This window comes from Gavialis gangeticus, unplaced genomic scaffold (genome assembly GCF_001723915.1).
Source record: "Gavialis gangeticus isolate Ggan-Ray unplaced genomic scaffold, GavGan_comp1, whole genome shotgun sequence".
NCBI classification, from domain to species: Eukaryota; Metazoa; Chordata; order Crocodylia; family Gavialidae; genus Gavialis; species Gavialis gangeticus.
Window position 1 is genome coordinate 7,316,988 of NW_017729022.1, and position 18,346 is coordinate 7,335,333.

At 41.0% G+C, this 18,346-nt stretch overlaps 1 protein-coding gene and 1 long non-coding RNA gene across 2 annotated transcripts in view; one reads left to right on the top strand and one right to left on the bottom strand.

The window, feature by feature from the left end:
* IMMP2L (inner mitochondrial membrane peptidase subunit 2) overlaps window positions 1-18,346 on the top strand; it is a 1,062,180-nt gene that overhangs the window by 905,610 nt on the left and 138,224 nt on the right. The window lies entirely within an intron of this gene.
* Window positions 11,385-18,346, bottom strand: part of LOC109295631 — an 18,081-nt gene continuing 11,119 nt past the window's right edge. Inside the window, exons 2-3 of the long non-coding RNA XR_002096790.1 lie at window positions 13,167-13,170; window positions 11,385-11,492 (exon numbers count right to left, since the gene is read on the bottom strand). This is a non-coding gene — a long non-coding RNA (uncharacterized LOC109295631). The remainder of the gene's footprint in view (window positions 11,493-13,166; window positions 13,171-18,346) is intronic.

An 18,346-nucleotide genomic window follows, 5' to 3' on the forward strand; every position in this document is an offset into this window, starting at 1 on the left:
GAGAATAAGTAAGGAAGGGCACATTTCTGAAAAGCATTGACAGTGAAAGTAAAAAGCTGGAATTTGATGTCATGGAAGTGTGTAGCATACAAAGGGATTAATAGTGGAGGGTGATGTGGTCACAACAATGGGGAAAAAAGAATGGTGACAACTGAGTGTTATCTAAAGTGGATGGGATGGATTTGAGTGTTGGCGAGGCCAAAAAAGTGGAGATAATATTACATGCCAAACAATACTGAGGTATAGATGACAAGGTTCTTTGGGTGAATCTGATATCTTTTATTAGACCAACTTAAATAGTTGGAAATTTTTTCCCAGCTATTTAAGTAGGTCTAATAAAAGATATCAGATTCACCCAAAGAACCTTGTCTACCTATGTCCCTAGGCCAACATGGCTACAACCAGTACCCCTGAGGTATAGATGAAAGTTTTGACTGCACAATAGTAAGAAAAGGCCACACTTTAGGAATATTAAGGAGGAAAGTTTATTTGGACATGCACAGGATGTGTGGGGACAGGAGAGGAGTTATGGAAAATAAATCAGCTATGGACCTGAGTTACAGAAATGCTGATTATATAATGTATAATGACAAAATATAGAGGGAATTGGGAAGAACCTGGGATGGCAAAGGTGATCAGGAGCCTGATTCTTATTTGAACTTGTCATGCCCTGTAAGGGGAACTTAAATGCAATATACACCAGCATTAAGCCTCTACTTATAGACAGAGTGGAGCAAAGTTATAACAAAATCAGTGAAACAACCCAAGTATTAGGACACTCCATTGTTTATGTATTGCTTTGAACAGGAGGTTGGACTAGGTGACCTACTGAGGTCCCTTTCAACCCTATTTTTCTATGATTTTATGATCCCATATTAACCCACATTTTTTCTCTATACCCTAGCCACAGGTAGCTCCATGAGATATTCTACAAAAAGATCCTACATATTGACTTACCTTCATTTTAGCTTCCGCATTTTCTAAAATGAGCTCTTTGGGACTGGGACAATTTTTTTTGGTTCAGTGTTTATACAACACCTAGCACATGGTCCTGGCCCATTAGGGGTTCAAAGGTGTTATAACAACAATAACAATAGCTCCAGCTTTTAAAGGGGATTCTATGAAAATGAGCAGCAGTCTTGTTGAGTTCAGTTTTGTCTGGTTTGTGAGATTTTAATCGTGAACTAAAGTGTTTCAAAGTGAAGTGTTTTTACTTGCTAGCAGCCTTTTCAATTTGTTTTGTCTTTAAACTATGACATAAGGTGTGTCAGCACATTATTACTGAGTTTCTCAAAATAAATTTCATCATGTGAAACAGGTGAGTGAGTCACTTCTTCCCACTGAATTCTAGTCTTCAGAACATCCCCAGCAGCATTCACTGACTAGACTGCAATATTTCAGGCTGTCACCTGCAGCCAAGTCTTAGAAAATACTTCGGCACATTCTTGTGGTATATACTGTACAGTGCTCTTTTAATGGATCTGTCAATAGAATTAAAGAAAGTTATGGCACAAAGTGTTTGGTAGGTTATTAAATGCAGATACCTTTGTTTTAAGTTCTAGACTTCGAGGAGGGGACATGGTAAAATCTCTCTGCATTATATTTTCACATTGACTGTGGTCGCAGACATTCTGATGTTTAAGAAGAAAGTTAAAATAAATAATGAAAAAGGGTGTAAAATGTACTATGTGCAAGCCTTTGGTTCTTTAAGCAGAATTTATTATGTTCAAAGTTTTACATCTCGATAAAAGGCAAGCATAACTTACATTAAAATATTTATCCATCCTTGCCATTTAGTGTTTTGAAATATTCATAGCTTGTTGTTTTGTTGATCTGTGTGTGTATTAGATGAATAAAGCTTTTATCCAGACCAAGGCCAAGCAAATCAGCAGGAATATCCTTCACTTTATGCATTAGAAAACCGGCCCAGTTGGCGGTTATATTAATGTGTAAAATCCCCTTTGAACTTTTATAAACCTTGTTCATAAAGCATTCAGCCCAGTGTCTTCGGTGTCCTCCTTCAAAGCCACTTATTTCCCTTCTATCCACTGCTAACCATTAGCTCTGTGAAATTTGTCTATTCATTCTCAGCATTAATATACCATAATTTCTCAGCTTCCCATACTATGAATATCTTTATTTGTTTAATGCTTTCCTATAACAATCAATGATGGAATAGAACAGTGAAGCTTCTAATAAAAACAGCACATAATTGTGTAATGTGGTTACTTGCACATCATTTAGTTATATAAATTCTTTATGAAAACATTACTCACATTCTGTTTGAAAAATATTTTGCCTTTTCATAAACTAAGCCTGGCAGGTTTATGTAGGGTTAGTGTGGAGCTAAAGTAAAACTTAGAGATGGGACATGGAGAAATGAGAGGAGATGTTGGGAGGAGAAACATATAAAATGAAGAAGGTTGTTAGGGTAAAGGCAAGGACAAGGAAAATATGAGAAGAAAAGATTCAGACTGAAAGGGTAAAGGCAGGTGGCAGGATAAGACAGAACAGGCATGTCAAATTGTTGGCAGCATAAGAACAAATAAATGAAAGCTAGTGGTGATAGAAAGTCACTGAGTTAAGTTTGGGATCGTCTTTCCAGAAACACCCTGAGTGTACATGCTCTCTTTTGCCTTTCCCACTGTATTCCAAATGTTATACACACATAAGTATCCGCCTAATAAGCAGAGGTTATGGTCATGCATAACATTGTCTTTTATGAGCAAAGGAGCACAGAAGGGTAAGAGAAGGCCAGTGAGCTAAGCTACAGAAATATCATGCATATTTTAAATTATGAGGGTAGGGTTGTTTGAATCAATAGATTTGTTAGACTGAGCCTATTTAAAATGTTTATGAAGTACAGTATAGTACAGTATCAGTGATAATACAAATGCATGTGCTTATATTTGTGACACCAATGCAAAAAGGAAAAACAAAAGCCTTTTTTGTAAAGAAATACTACTGATGAGGTAAAATAACACAATATCTTTTACTGGTAATCTAAGGAAAAATAGGAAACACACTAATTAAAGATAAAAAGTTGCTTCCATAAATGCTAAAAATACTTAAACTAATGTCCAATTGGTTCATGGCGACAGGATTATCAGGCTTGAATTTTTCAAGTGTGTTGGATCAGGTGTTATTGTCTGCATATGAAAACAAACCCCTTAGCTTTCTTCTCCATTGGTCACTTTTTCAGGTGAGGATATGAAAGCTTTCCCACAGATCACACAGTTATTAGAGAAAGCAGCCATTTTCAAGTGGATTTTTCTCTTGCAGTATCCGGTGCATTTCAGCATGGTGGAATCATAGCACCTGTCAAATTCTGGGAAACACTACATACCTTAACATCAGATGCCTTAAATAGTGCTCCTGTTGTTTAAGTAATAGCCAACAAAAAAGAAAAGTAATTGCTATCACTTTTAATACTTTATTATCAATGTTCAGACTGGAGAACCTTCCAGGCAATTATTTCAAATTACTTTGCAGGCATTGATTTGGTCTCTCAGTATGGTTATGAAGGAGGGATATTAGTCCCAACTCAGGCAGAAGGTAGGGCAAGGCAGGTGCCAACTTTAAAGACTTTTGTAGGCGACCGCCTACTTTGTTGGATGCTAAATAGGCTGCTATCTATGAAAGCTCATGTTTTCTGAATGAGTTAGTCTTTCTCTGCCTTCAGCATAGCTATGAAGTTGGCAAATGTTGACAATGCTAACTTTATAGATGATGACACTGGAGGTCTGAGAGACTGTGACCTGCCTGATGGAAGCCTTTGGCAGAGCTGATATAACATTTGGGCTATATCCCGTGCCATACTTTAACCAGAAGTCTGTTTATTATTTGTAAGAACTCCACAAAAATAACTTTCTTCTGAATTTTAATTATCTATCAATTTAAATTAAATGTGAATGGTATGTTCCAGTTCTCACACATTCTCATTAGGGGTGTGTGAAGCAGGCCATATTTGATTTGGATTCGGCCCGATTTGGGCGGCAGTGATTTGATTCACTGATACAGATCACTGTCCCAGTTCAATTCGGCTGAATCTGAATCTGAAGATTCGATTCTGGTTTGGAGAATCAGTGATTTGGCTATAGACATAGCTTTATATGTTTTTTTACATTCCTTGAGGTACCAGGCATGGCTCATGAATGTTGAGATGATGTAGTGTCCCACAGGAGCATGGGGGGGGGGCCCATGCGCTTGACAGTGAACCTGGAAGTGGACCAGAAGTACTTGCGGTCCACTTCCAGGTCCGCCACCGAGTACACAGGGGACTCCCCCCCATGCACTCTCAGGAGGCCAATTAGCCACAGGAGGATCCTGGGTGCCCACCCCAGATTCAGGAGGCGCCAATTGCTGAGCTGGGAGGTGGGAGAGGGTCCCCTGTGTGCTCTGCAGTGGACTCAGCATTAAGTCTTTACTTACAGACAGGGTGGGGCAAAGTTATGACAAAGTCAGTGATACCACCCAAGTATTAGGACATCCCATTGTTTATGTATTGTTTTGAGCAGGGGCTTAGGCTAGATGATCTACTGAGGTCCTTCACAATCCTATTTTTCTCTGATTTTATGATCCCATATTAACCCAAAGTTTTTATCTTTTCCCTAGCCACAGGTAGCTCCATGAGATATTCTACAAAGAGATCCTGCATATTCACTTACCTTCATTTTAATTTCCCCATTTTCTAAAATGATGTCTTTGGGAGTGGGACAATTTTTTTTTTGTTCAATGTTTATATAGCACCTAGTACATGGTCCTGGCCCATTATGGGGTTCAACAACAACGGCAATAGCTCCAGCTTTTAGAAATGAGTTAGATTAATAGATTCATAGATGCTAGGGTTGGAAGGGACCTCAACAGATCATCGAGTCCAACCCCCTGCCTAGGTAGGAATGAGTGTTGGGGGCAGATGAGGTAAGGGAGAGCACCACCTTCTTTGGAAGCCCATTCCAAATTTTGGCCACCCTCACTGTGAAGAAGTTTTTCTTGATATCTAGCCTAAATCTGCTCTCTGTCAGTTTATGACTATTGTTCCTAGTTACCCCCAGATGCACCCTGGTGAACAGAGCATCGCCGATCCTTTGCTGCACTCCCCTAATGAATTTGTAGGTGGCCACAACATCACTTCTCAGCCTTCTTTTGTGGAGGCTGAAGAGGTCCAGGTCCCTCAGCCTCTCCTCATAGGGCTTATCCTGTAAGGCCCTAACCATACGAGTGGCCCTCCATCTGCTGATACATGATAAAATACAGTTAGCTTTGCCGATGATTTCATCACACTGATGATTCATGTTCATCTTGGAGTCTGCTATGACTCCAAGATGCCTTCCCACTTCTGTGCAGCTAAGAGAGTTACTTCCCAGCCAGTAGGTGTGCTGGATATTTTTGCGACCTCAGTGCAGCACTTTGCACTTGTTCTTGTTGTGTTCTGCCCACTTTTCCAACCTGTCCAGGTCTGTCTGCAATCATTCCCTACCCTCTGGAGTGTACACTTCACCCCACAATTTCGTAATGTCTGCAAACTTGGACAGAGTACACTTCACACCCACATCCAAGTCACTGATGAAGATATTGAAGAGTACAGGTCCAAGGACTGAACCCTGCAGGACCCCACTCCCCACATCGTTCCAGGTCAATGCCGACCCATCTGATACCACTCTCTGGGTGTGACCGCTAAGCCAATTTGCCACCCACTGGACCATGTAAACATATATGTCACAGCCTCTTAATTTATTTATGAGGATGAGATGAGATACGGCATTGAAGGCCTTACTAAAATCCAAGAAAATGATATCCACCTCTCCTGCATCTAAACATTTTGTGACCCTGTCATAAAATGAAACCAGATTGGTCAGGCATTATCTATCTGCTATGAATCCATGCTGGTTTCCCTGCTGCATTATTTTTCCCTCTGGACTCCCACAAATATGATCCTTCATAATCTTTTCAAAGACCTTTCCAAGGATGGAGGTGGGACTGACTGATCTATAATTACTCAGATCCTCCTTCCTCCCCATCTTGAAAGTAGGGACCACACTGGCCCTTTTCCAGTCCTCCAGGACCTGACCTGAGAGCCATGAGTGCTCAAACAGCCATACCGTGCCAGTGGTTCTGCTATGACAACAGCCAATTCCTTCAGTACCCTTGAATGCAGCTTATCCTGGCCTGCTGACTTGAACACATCCAGTCCATCCAAGTGACCCTGCACCCAAGTCAGTGTTGACAGTTGGTGGACTTGGTGTCCCTCTGATGCCCATCATCTAAGAACTCATGAGGAGACTTATCTTGACCCCTGTTGAGGAACACAGAGGCAAAAAAACTCATTGAATAGCTCAGCCATATCCCCCCTGTCTGTCACTAATTGCTCCTTCTTGTTCAGTAGGGGTCCTATACTTCCCTGCACATTCCTTTTACTCCTTACATACCTAAAAAAAGACTTTTTGTTTAATTTGTGTTGCCGGCCTCAGCTCTGTAGTTGCTTTGGCTTTTCTAACTGCCTCCTGGCAAGTGCAGGTCAAGTAGGTATACTCCTCCTTGGTAGCTTCCCCCTGCTTCCACTGCCTATAAGCCTTCTTTTTTGCCCTTAGGATCCCCTGGATTTCCCTGTCTAGCCAAGGAAGTTTTTTGGCTCCTTTCCCTTTCCCCTCATACTGGGATAGTCTCCCTCTGTGCCCAAAGGATTGCTTCCTTTAGAAACGACCACCCTTCCTGGACTCCCATCTTGCTAGTACTCTTATCCTGCAGCGTGTCATTGACTAGACTCCTAAGCACGCTGAAGTTAGTCTTCCTAAAGTCAAGTACTTCCACCCTACTAGTTATTGTACCCACTCTACACCATATGGTGAATTGATTGATTGGTGGTCGCTGTCCCCAAGGTGACCACGAATCTGCAGCTCCCCTACCAGGTCCTCCACCGTAGCCAACACCAAGTCCAGGAAGGCTTTTGTTACTGTCTCTCACCCCATTCTCATTAGGAAGCTGGGGGACTGTGGCGTAGACACCCATACAGTCCAATGGGTCGCCAACTGGTTAGAGAGTAGCACCCAGAGGGTGGTAGTGGATGGGTCCTTCTCGACCTGGAAGGACTTAGGAAGTGGGGTCCCACAGGGCTCGGTCCTTGGGCCCGCCCTGTTCAACATCTTCATCAGTGATTTGGATGAGGGGGTGCAAAGCACCCTGTTCAAGTTTGCTGATGACACTAAGATGTGGGGGGATGTGGGCACAATAGAGGGGAGCAACAGGCTACAGTTGGACCTAGATAGGTTACAAGGATGGGCGGAGGAGAACAGGATGGGGTTTAACACAGACAAGTGTAAGGTGATGCACCTGGGGAGGAACAATCGGCACCATACATACAGGCTGGGGAACTCCCCTCTTGTCAGCACGGAGGTGGAAAAGGATCTGGGAGTCATTATTGACTCCAGGATGAACATGAGTCGGCAATGTGGGGAGGCGGCTAGGAAGGCCAACTGCACCTTGTTGTGCATCCACAGATGCATCTCGAGCAGGTCCAAGGAGGTGATCCTCCCCCTCTATGCGGCACTGGTCAGGCCGCAGCTGGAGTACTGCGTCCAGTTCTGGGCGCCGCACTTTAAGAGGGATGTGGACAGCATCGAGAGGGTCCAGAGGAGGGCCACTCGTATGATCAAGGGACAGCAGGGTAGGTCCTATGAGGAAAGGTTGCGGGACCTGAACCTGTTCAGCCTTCAAAAGAGAAGGCTGAGGGGGGATCTTGTGGCCTGTTATAAACTGGTTAGGGGGGATCAGCAGGCGCTGGGGGAGTCCCTGTTCCCCCGAGTGCCGCAAGGAGTGACCAGGAACAACGGTCACAAGCTGGCGGAGGGAAGGTTTAAGTTGGACATCAGGAGGCGCTACTTCACGGTCAGGGCAGCTAGGGTCTGGAACCAGCTTCCAAGTGAAGTGGTGCAGGCTCCCATCCTGGGGGTTTTTAAGAGGAGGTTGGATGACCACCTTACTGGGGTCGTTTGACCCCAGTGCTCTTTCCTGCCATGGCAGGGGGTCAGACTAGATGATCTGCTCAGGTCCCTTCCGACCCTATGAAACTATGAAACTATAAGGCATTCCCCCTAGTGGGACTGTATACCTCCTGTGTTAGGTGAAGGTCCTACATGCAGGGTAAGAACCTACATGAACAGTTGGATTTGGCTGACTGCTCCTCCCAGCAGATGTCAGGGTAGTTTAGGTCACCCATGAGAACCACGTCCCTAGACTGTACATCCTCTGAGAGCTGCCTCAAGAATTCCAAGTCTAGCTTTTAATCTTGGTCTGGTGGTCTGTAGCAAACCCCCACCACCAAGTCCATTTCCCCTCAACCTCCATGTATCCTAACCCACAATACCTCAACTTTCTCCTCCTCTGATCCCATTTTGCCTTCATTTAGCCTTCATTATACACCTGTATTAGCTCATATAGTCTCTGATTTTATCACAGTCCCCTTGAAATGTAGTTGATAAAGAAAACATGGAAGAAGGTCAAAAATATAGGATGAACAGCTGGAATAATTTCTCTGAAAACTTTGCTACAAATCTTACTAATTCTGCTTAGGGATGTAAGGGATTTATTGAATTAACTAGATGGAGATAAAATTCAGTGGTATTTTAAAGTAACATTTGTAGGTGTGTGCACTTTGAAAGCTCTGTGGAGACTTAACAGCTATGTTTGCTTGTATTTAAGGGGCACGGAGAGGAAGAGAATAATGGTTGGTAACATTTATCCAACTCCAGCACATTTTTATTATAAACAACATGCAGGCTTTCTCCTGTTCCAATGCAACCCTTAACACCTAGAATAATGCAACAGGCTGTTTCTTTTTGTAGCGGTGTCTCTGTGAAGATTATAATTAACTTATTCTGTAGATTTTGCAGGAAGCCTGAGAGGATCCTAGAAAATTCCAGTCAATAAAGCAAAGCAAAAAAGGAAAAGAAAAGGCATGTAGGTAAAGTGTTGTAGATTAATTTTTACTTCTAAATAGGTATAAACGTAGTTAAAGATAACAGTATTTTTAACCAACACATCCTTTTCAGCTTCTTTATATCTTTACATAACACAATTATATAGGTCAACATTTTCAAAACTCAAGACTGACTTGCTTCTGCATACAAAGTAAATATATATATGCAACCATAAGTACACACAGTTAACATCCCTAGAAAAATAAGCATTGAGCAACATTCAGGTAGCAATTTATCACAGCTGCATCCTAGTATTGTGGAATCTCAGATATTTCGAGATAACTATTAACCTACTGGTGAGATACACCACACCTGAGTGCATACCTTTCTTTATGCTTTCAAGCCTGTGAGATAGGTATTTGGATATTTCTTCCTGGGGATGATCTTCTTTTCTATTCTCTAAGTAACCTTCCTGGCATTCTGCTTCATTTGTACTAAGGCCTATTAACACCACTCTGACAGTCTAAAAGGGTTTTAACATAGATGTTAATTACATTTGCTCTTCAAGGTGCCTTTATACTACTTGTGTGGATTAAGTGGGTCTTGTTATAAATCTTTTAATGAGAGAAATAAGATAACAAAAACAAAACTAACAAATAGACAACCACTAAGCATTTAATATATAACCAGAAGCCAATCAACCAAATAACAACAAAAGAAAGTGGCAGTAGCAAACAGCAAAAGCTGTATCATCTAAATTCCCTCATCCATGCCAGGGCAGTGATGAACATCACAGTAAGCTGTTTATAATAAATTGCCACCTCCTAGTTCAGTTTATGAATATATTACCCTTTATCACATTTCTCATAAGAATAATGCTTTGAATTAATGCCTAGTAGATTTCCAGGCTTTTCTATGACACTTTCTTTATTAGTCATTAAGGCCATTCCAATATTGGCAAAATGACAGTGGGTGTTTACAAAACCCAATTGTACTCATTAAATTCTGTAAAGAATTTCTAGTATTTTTTCTCTGCATTTTAGAAAGACTCTCTGTAATTTATATTTCTACAGTGAATAATTTTGTTATCATTTCATGTTGTGAAGCACATTTTTCCTGGTTGCTAATTCTTAATAGCTTATTAGAATACCCTGTGCGGAAGAGAAGAAAAGCTTTTTCTGAATATGGCTATGAAGAGGAAATGTGTAGAACTACTGATGATAAAAAAAAAAGTACAAGGCCTTGATGACAGAACACAATAGTTCAAAGAAGAAAAACATCTAACAGTATCCAGTCTATTCTTCTTCCATTATGGGAGTGCTCCCTACAGCATATTTTCCAGTATTTGGCCCAGGCAGCTTGAAAATTATATGAATTGTATGAATAACGTTGTATGAATAATGATTATCTTGGTTACATGTGGAGGAGAATGTTTGAGACTGAGAAACTATAATTTTGATCTTTGTGGAAACTTCACCCCATAAAACAAATCACTACTCCATATAGGCTCATTTGTGAACTATTTTGTCTCCTGCAAGAAAGCAAGGTGTTACAAGCCCCCTGCTCTGCTGTGACTATCCCCATTGATAGCATTCTTTGTTGGGGGAAACAGGCTGCCTTTTCAGTGTAGGCTAGTCCTGTTTCTGTACAGGTTGAAGGGGAGTGCATTACCATGAATTTAAATTCCCTCATAGGTCCAACAGAGCTTGAACAAAGGAGATGGGGGGGATAAATTGTGCCAGGGATAGGGTTAGTGCAAGCTATATCACTCCTGGAACAGGAAAAATGTAGGGATTGAAAAATGACTCTGTGTCGCCATTACAACAAGATCACAAAATTCTTAGATGCAGGAGTTGAGGTAGATGTCATCTACTTGGATTTTAAAAAGGCCTTTGATACACTGTTGCATCCCATTCTTATAAATAAATTAAGTGGTTCTGACATAAAATATTACACAGTCAGGTGGGTGGAGAATTGGCTTATGGGATGCACCCAGAGGGTGGTAGTGGACAGGTCATTTTCAACCTGGAAAAGTGTGGGCAGTGGAGTTCATCAAGGTTCAGTCCTTGGACCAGTGCTGTTTAATATCTTCATCAGTGACTTGGATGAGGGGGTGGAAAGTACTCTGTCCAAATTCGCATACAACACCAAATTATAGGGCAAAGTAAACACACTGGAGGGCAGGGAGTGGATTCAGGTGGATTTGGACAGGTTGGGAATGTGGGCAGAACAGAATAGGATGCAGTTTAACAAAGATAAGTTCAAAATGCTGCATCCAGGGAGAAAGAATCGCCAACACACCTACAGAGGTTACTTTCTAAGTCACAGCAGCAGAAAGGGATCTTGGAGTGATAGTCGACTCCAAAATGAACAACAGTTGTCAATGTGAACAAGTGATAAGTAAAGCCAACCACACTCTTTCATGCATTAGAAGGTGCAACACAAGCAGGTATAAGGAGATGATACTTCCCTTTTATGCAGCATTGGTAAGACTGCAGCTGGAGTACTGTGTCCAGTTCTGGCCACTGCACTTCAAGGGGGTTGTAGATAACCTTGAGAGGGTTCAGAGGAGGCCTACTCATATGGTTAGGGGCCTGCTGGTAAGATCCTATGAGGAGAGACTGAGGGATCTGAATCTCTTCAGCCTCTGCAAAAGAAGGCTGAGAGGAGATCTTGTGGCCATCTACAAATTCATTGGGGGGAAAGGGGGGAAGGCAGCAAGTAATAGGGGATATCCTGTTTACCTAGTAACCCTTGGGGTTACTAGGAACAATGGCCATAAACTGATGGAGAGCAGATTTAGATTAGACATTAGGAAAAAATTATTTATGTCAAGGGTTGCCAAAATCTGGAATCAGCTTCCAAGGGAGGTGGTGCTCTCCCCTACCTTGGAGGTCTTTAAGAGGAGACTAAACAAGCACCTAGCTGGGGTCATCTGACCCCAGCACTCTTTCCTGCCCAGGGCAGGGGGTCGGACTTGAGGATCTACTGAGGTCCCTTCCAACCCTAAAAATCTATGAAATCTATTAGATTCCTGATGTGCTCCTGGGGCAAAATAATCATGGCTTCTCTCTTTCTCAGCATTTGGAGTTACTACACAATCTAGCCCTTTGGTATTTTTATTTAAATTTCATAAATGGAGCACAAAATGACTAATTATTTCAAAATTGAAAGCACCCTTAGGATAAGGGTGAAGGAACTTTTTTTCTCCTATTTGCCAGGCTCCTATATGCTAGTGGAAAAGTCCTAGGTTGGAGATCCCATATGTAATGAGCGGGAAGCAAGTTCATTGTTATTCAGCCTGCAGGCATGGATCTGGAATATAAGTGGAATACAGTAGCATAACTGGGGGGAAGAGAGTGGAGAGAGTGATCTGAAGGGGGTGGCAGTATGGCCCCTTCCCCCCTGGATTCTTTGCTGTGACAGGTGCACATCAGCACTGCCCAGCCATAGCCACTGGGCAGGCCCAGACACTGTACTCAGCGGTGTATCTGGGGGGCAGGCAGTGGAATGTTCCCCACTTGGGGGAGGCTTTGCCACAGCAGGCACAGTCCTATGCTAAGGGGATGGAGAAAAACAGGGCACCGGGAGGGACCTTCAGAGATCCTTTGCCACTGCCTCTTTCTCAGCTGCAGCAGCCCAAGTCCGCACTAACATGGCAGCAGCTGAGCAATAGCAGACTTCGCCCAGGAGAGCCCAGTCAAGTAAGACTTCACTCTTCTCCCTTCCCCTCTGCCACCCTCTTCAATGGTCAGCATAATTCTCTCTCTGTTGGCCTTCTCCCATGCACCAGGTGCTAAAAGAGATTGCTAGACTCTGGTGGAAATTTTGGGTTTTAGTGAAGAACCCATTTGTAGGTCCTGTAGTGGAAAGTCTTACAAGAGAAAGAGGGGCCTGCACTAGGCACCTATAATTTTGCTTCTGTCAAGGCAACTGTAGGAAGCCAGCACAACTTAAGGGTGAAATGACCATGGATTGCCATGATCATTAAAGTGCCCTGATCTAAAGTTGTTCCAGTTCACAACATTTCTAGAGATGCTCAAGGGAAATTAAAGATGGTGTATTCAAATGGAATCACTGTTCTCCTGGTACTGGTTTTTATTTAATCATTTCTTAAGCCAAATAGGTAGAGCCAGATGCTATTTCACTTATTAGGGTGTGCACATGGACTTAGGTGCCTAAGTACAATTCTAATCCACTTCACTTGAATCCTTGGAAAACAGCTAATTGCGAAGATAGCTGAGTCCTTACCTTCCTCTCTGTTTTTTTTGGCTCAGTCTTAAGAATCATATAATGGCATATCATTGAGTGCTACAAAAGTTATTGTAATATGGATTTTCAGACTTTAACACGTTTGAATTCAATTGTATTTAGGTGCATAAGTCCACTTAGATGTTCAGTAGATGGCTAGAATATGGTCCTTAGACATCTAGAAATAGTTTAAAATAAGTCTTGTGAATCAAACTTATTTTTCTTTAAAAAATACATAAGGGATAAATACTTCTTATATGTTTGATGGAATAAAGAATGGCCCAGGTACAAAATTATTGTAGTATATAGTACTTGTAAATTTCATTTAAAGACTAGTAGCACTAACTACCATAGTATTTTTGCTAAAAAGAAAAAGGAAAAGAAAACTTTCTTAAAGTAAAAGTTGTAACTGGTAAAACTGTGGGAGATAATATTCTTTCTGAAAATTAAATTAATAACCAGACAGGTTTAATGTACAATTCAGAATTAATGTCTGGCAGCATTTAACTATGCTAATCAGGTGTCTATGAATAGTGATAATTTAAATTTCACAACTCTCTGGGCAACAAACTTTAAATAACTTTGATCATGCTGTCCTGTAGGATTACCTTGATGCTCCTTTGCAGCAGTTTTATCACTTGTAGGTAGATGTTGTCTTATCAGCAGATGCATTACTATCCCTGCATCCTCTTTAATCTTATATTATTCCAACATAATTATGACTATACTATGTATTAACTATATTAACAACAGGAATAATTCTTCCAAATTAACTAATAAGAAGCTAATAAGAAAAAATCACTTGTTGATCTCTAAGTAATACAAACTACCATTAAACAAGACTAAATCCTGTCTCACATGCCCATTAAGGGCTGTAAGCATGTGCAAGGACTCCTTAATCTCTTGTATGGATTACTTTGCAGCAAGGCTGCTATCATGAAAAGGATAGCAGCCTCCATGAGTTGCTACTCCTCATAGCCCAAGAATGTGTGCAGATTTACTCATTTTTATAAAGCTCTAGCCAGTGCATCTGGGCCAGTGTGTCGAAGGAAGCAATCTGCCATTTGGAGACCTCCATTAAAACTTACCTGTATCATTGCTTCAAAACAAGAGGTAAAAGAGATTGTGATACACTTAATCTTTCTAATTCTAAGTTCAGACACACAGTGTCAGTGTACTTTCATGTAGCAGACCCCAAATCAAACTCTGGCCTTTTGAGATGAGAAAGGAAGTGGAACAGGGTGGTGTAAGTCATGTGACCTAGACTGCTAATCATTTTAGTTGTTCTCCACTGGACCGTTCCCAGTTTGTTTACATCTTTCTTGAGCTGTGGCATCCAAAACTGGACATGATACTTTAGATGAAATCTTCCTAGGTCTTGACTTATAAGTACTGCTCCTCCTAATACAAGTTGGTATGCAGTTGGCTTGTTTGGCAGCAGTAGCACCCTATTGACTCATATTTAACTTTAGCCAGGAGGCCAGTCATTCCCCAATTTGTACTGGTGCATTCAGTTGTTCCAACCTAAATTCTATCTTATAGTTCAGGGACCAGCAACTTTTATGAGCTGCAGGATGGAACAACCCACCCCTTGTTTGATACAGGCCAGTTGGCTTTGGCAATTGGTCAGCAGTGAGGTGCAGGGAGGGGGTGCCTGCACCTATGCCAGTCTTAGGGCCAAATTAATTAATAAGTTAATAACTGCTTGTCTCAGTGTCCCCCCTCCCAGCCCTCCCTTGGTCCCTGGTTGGAGCATGAGCACAGATTCCAGTCAGGTGGGAACTGAGCCAGAACAGGGCAGCTGGGATCTGTGTCCATGCCACCATCACTTCTACCCACCCCCAAGCCACAGTGTGGGCACATCTGGAAGCTGCCCAGCCCTGGCTCAGTTCCCCAGTGGTGAAGCTGGGTGGGGGAGCAGGGAAAAGTAGCAGTGATGCTATCATAGCTTTCATCTGCCTAGCCCTAACACACAGCTCCTCACTGCCCAGCCCTAGCATGGGCAGAGGCAAAGACATCTGGTTCCATGGACCAGATCGAGGGGCCCCATATGTTGCCAATCCCTACTATAGTTAAGGCTTTTCAATTATAGCCCAATCTATATGAATCATATTGCTTCTCATCTCTGTGACCAATAACTTTTCTTCTATATACTTGGAAGGTGGAAGACTACAACTGGATTGTTCTCTAGATAATTACCTTACTTCATCTTCCACTGCTTTTAACGAATTCTAGAAAGGATATGAAAGGACCAAATTCAAGTCACTTTAATTTATCCAGTTGCCCTCTGAAACACAATTGCCCATCTGCTTTCAGATATGCTTAGCAATGCAAATGTTGGACTTGACCATGAGAGGAGTTGAGTATGTGCCATTTACAATGAGTTCACTTAGAATGATAGACAGTCATTTCTGTTCAGGATGAAGCCAAAGTTGGAGAAAATGTTATCCCTAAAAAAAAGCTACGAATTGCAGGCTGAGATTGCAAATGTCATGGAAACTGAGCTCTTCTTGCATCATTTTCAATCTTACGTTGCTGTTTTCTGTAACTTTATGTAAGTAATATAATAGGTTACAACAAATACATTCTGCTACAAATGTAACTCAAAGAACTTGATGCTATTTTAGTCTGGGTTTATGTTTGGAAGATGCCAAGTTTTGGTGTTTTTGTGATGCAGATACCTGAAATAAGACTACATCTCATTACATATAGGTCTCCTGAAAAGCCATCAGTTGATAATGACTTTCTGTCATACCTATCTAGACTGAATTCAAATCAGCAAGCTATAAATTTATAACTCATGATTGAGCAATCCATTTTTCTCTGAGAATCACATTTTCACCTGCTCTTTTAAAGCCCCATCCACAGCTCGTTGAAACAATGGCATGACCTCAAGTGTATTCACTGGGCTTTGGATTGCTTCTTTACAATGGACAAGGATCTTGATTGGATTGTAGTTCAAACCTCTAAAAGGTCATGAGTGGTCAAAAAGATGTGCACTGACAAAGGTGCCCAAGTCTTCCAATCGCAAGATAATATGATGTGTATTAAAATATGTAACTTAATAGCAATCTGACCTACAGTCCCTGATGTCAGGTCAATTAAATTCTATTATTATTCACTATTATTTTGGCAGTACCTGCAGTTTCTGGATGAGTCAGATATTCCAGTTCTCTCTCATCCCTCCTATTCACAAATGTTAAATGTGTTCTTTCTCATGCAAGTACTTTCCATCTGATCTGTTAGTAAGCAAAATTCCTGCATTTTGTTAAGATTGAACCTCAGCTAATTTTTGTTTGCCATGGTTAGGTAATTAATTTTTGACAGTGTTTAGACTAATGATTTGTAACTCCAATAGGTAGTAGTCTTTTAGTTTTTCTCTCAATAACGTTCATCGTTTTATTGACTTTTGTAAACAAAGGAACGACTGTAGATCACATCTAACTTCCAAATCACGATTTTCAGCATGTTCCTTAAATTGTTCTATTTCCCCCCTTTTTAACTGCCTTGTAAGCATCCAGAGATTCTGAGTGCATCTATTTGATAAATGCAGAGCTTTTAAGCTCACACTCAGCTGTTTGTTTATTATGTTTTCAAACTTCTCCAGCTTCTGTTTAGTATTCAGTGAAATGGTGTAAAGAAAACCATCTGTACTGCAGCTGCAAAGGGATTACCTTTACTTTTGGTTTCCAGTAAGAAATCAAATGTACCCTGTACATATCTCTAGGCATTTGCTCTGTTTTATCAGTGTGTTTATGACATGGTTTTGGATTTAAGGAGTTTAAAAAAAATAGAGAATATAAAATTAACATTTAACCCAAATGAAACAGTTTGAGTGGAAGTGTTGTACTTTATATGATCCACAAAGTCTTTGTTCTCTGTCCCTTTGTTTGCATCCTAGTAAAAGACTGAAAAGTTTCCTATGCATCATTAAAGTATTGAAGAATGCTCATCAGCACCAGACTATTTAAATACACCTCAATTTATATAACTACATGTTCGGTTGCTACATTCTTGAAGAAGTGGAGATAAGATTTAACAGATAGGTCTGGAGCTTTAGGGGAAAGTAGTGGGTTTTGGTTCTCTAAATTTGGTCCAGAGCATGAAAATCTCCATACTAGTAGTCGCATTGGGTTTGCAGTAATAGGGAGCTAATTAAGAATGTTTCATTCAAAGAAGCACTCATGCCATCAGAGTAAAAAACTGAAGGAAGAAATTGTACCTACTTTATTAAATTATTTATGTAAAAGGGAGCTGCTAGATACTATATAAATTATGATAAACTGTTTCCTATAAATTTGAATGTACCATTTGTGTTCAGAAGTGACATGAAAATCATTCTAGTTTTATGGCAAATTATTTTGTAAGTTGGTTCCAGTAAAAGACAAACAGAAAGCTCTGTGAATGTAATCCCAGTGAAACAAGCCAGAAGGACGTAAACCAGAAACAGACTTGCATATTGACTTTAAAGTTTAAGCACTGAATTTGTCCATAATGATTCTGAAGAAAATGAGCTATTTTAAAATGATTTTTAGAAGTGAATTAAAACAGATTTACAGAGACATTCCAATGTGTTGAAACTGATGCTTTCAGACTCCTCCTGTCTTGAATCAAATTATATATAAAACCTTTCTTGTCCATCCCTTGTTCTACAAAAAACATTGATTTGGAAACACACAGTTAAATATAATTAGTAGAATGAAAGTTTTTTACAAGTTTCTGTCCCTAGCACAGAATGCCTGTCTTTGAGAAGCTATAGCCTAGGGCAGTGATTTTCAACCAGGGTGTGCCAGATCCTTTGAAGGGTTCCACAAGGTATTAGGGGATATGTGAGGCATGAGGAGATAAGCAGATGAGCCCTGCTCAGGCTTATTCCTTCCTGGACATTTTTCCACCCTTACAGCCCAGCCCACGTGTAAGGAAGGTAAGCACTGTAATAAATAAATTAATTTTTGAAATTGGGTGCCACTCATTTCAGAAAACTTATGGAGGGGTGCCTCAAGTCCAGTGAGGGTGCCTTAAGTCCAAAAAGGTTGAGAAGCACTGCTTAATACTTACACACACAAATTCTGACGGAAACAGAATTCATTGAGAGAGTTTGCAGCACAAGTTGCTGCTGGAGTTCCATATAGGCTAAGAAGACATCCTGAGTCACCTAACCAAAAAGAAAGAAATGTTGT